This window comes from Pongo abelii, chromosome 13 (assembly GCF_028885655.2).
Source record: "Pongo abelii isolate AG06213 chromosome 13, NHGRI_mPonAbe1-v2.0_pri, whole genome shotgun sequence".
Taxonomy (NCBI): Eukaryota; Metazoa; Chordata; class Mammalia; order Primates; family Hominidae; genus Pongo; species Pongo abelii.
Genome location: NC_071998.2, coordinates 117,398,628 through 117,400,666, shown reverse-complemented (window position 1 = coordinate 117,400,666; position 2,039 = coordinate 117,398,628).

Sequence of the window (2,039 nt, the reverse complement as noted above, 5' to 3'; positions counted from 1 at the left end):
AACTCCCAGAGCAGGTCACCTGTCCCACCTCTCAATCTCCCTGTGCATCCCTGATCCAGGGTGCCTGTCAGCTTCAGGAACTTTACAAGTTCAGCCCCGCCAAGGCTCTGACCCAACCCTGGATAGAGTAGAAGGTGGATCTGGGGACCCCGAGGGTCAGAGGTACTTTGATCGGTGGAAGGGGACGTCCTGAACCCTTCCCTTCCCTGCTGTGTCTGTCCCATTGACATCCCAGGTCTCTGCCTCAGTTTCCCTGCCTAGCCCTGCAGCCTCCTACTGGGAATGGCACCCTTTCCTTTCCTGGTAAGGCCAGAAGCTCAGATCCCCAGGAGGGGCTCAGTGGGCATTGCTGAAGGGAAAGGAAGGGAACTGGGCTGAGTCCCTGCCTCAGCGCTTCCTCCCTCCTTGGATAGTGGTACTGGCCCAAAGCTAGCCAGAGTCCCCATCACCGGGGGGACCTGCTGACTGGTCCCTAGACACAGTCTCAGAGCTCCCTCAGACCCATCTCACCCAGCCTGATGCCTGATGATCCCCATTAATGGACACAGCCCCTCCTCCTCAAATGAACTCTGATCCCTCCCGCCTCCAGGCTTCAGCACACGTGGTTCCCCCAACCCAGAATACTCAGCCCAATCCTCCCTTGCCCGTTAGCCTGGTTCTCTCTTAATCTCTCAGATCCCTGCTAAATTCCCTGATCCTGCAATCAAAATCCAGCCTCCCTATGATATTACATACACTTAAGCTCCTTGTTTTGTTTTGTTTGAAACAGGGTCTCACCCTGTCACCCAGGCTGGAGTGCAGTGGCACAATCATGGCTCACTGCATCCTCCACCTCCCAGGCTCAAGACATCCTCCCGCCTCAGCCTCCTGAGTAGCTGGGACCCCAGGTGCGCACCACCACGCTTGGCTAATTTTCTAATTATTTGTAGAGATAAGCTCTCTCTCTGCTGGCCAGGCTGGTCTCGCGCTCCTGGGCTCAAGCAATCCTCCCATCTTGGCCTCCCAGAGTGCTGGGATTACAGACATGCACCACTGCACCTTGCCTGGACTTTTTTTTAAAAAATAGTGGTTATCACTATTTACCAGGACTGATTGTTTAATTAACGAGTTACTCCATGAGGCCATCCTCTATGCTGGTTGCAATTCCTGACACATGGTCGATCTCTAGTAAATATCTGAGGAATGAATGAGTGAGTTACCACCCAAAAGGCCCCAGTGCTAGGAACAACCTTTGAGTGACTGTACCCCAAAATCACCCCAAGAGACACACTAGAAATACTTGGGCCAAGGTCTTTGGTGAGGCCATTGCACCTCTGTGGTGACTTTTCTGAGCCAGCAGGGGCAGCTGCATCCCAGCCCTGGGGCTGATGGTTCTGACCAGCACTCCTGAGATGGGATGCAGGCCCCAGTGCTGAGATGGTTCTTGGGGTGGTGGTTACTCCCTGGCATTCCTAACCCCGGCTCTATGTGGACCCGGCCCCTGCTTCCCAAGGTGCCAAGGTTGCTTCTTTGTACTGTACCTCCCAAGTCCCTCCCTCCATCTCCAGCAGGGCATGCTCAGGGCCTCAGGGACCCTCTTATAAGGTGCTGCGTGTTGAATTGTGTATCCCAAAAAGACAATGTTGGGCTGCGTGCAGTGGCTCACACTTTTAATCCCAGCACTTTGGGAGGCTGAGGCGGGCGGATCACTTGGGGCCAGGAGTTTGAGACCAGCCTGGCCAACACAGTGAAACCCCATCTCTACTGAAAAATCGAAAAAATAAGCCAAGCATGATGGTGCACACTTGTAATACCAGCTACTTGGGAGGCTGAGGCACAAGAATTGCTTGATCCCAGGAGGCAGAGGTTGCAGTGAGCCGAGATCATGCCATTGCACTATAGCCCAGCCTGGGCGACAGAGTGAGACTGTCTCAAAACAAAACAAAAAGACCTGTTGAAGTGTTAAAATCCAGTACGTGTGAATGTGACCTTATTTGGAAATAGGGTCTTTGCAGAGGTAATCAAGTTAAGATGAGGCCACACTGAAATAGGGTGGGCCC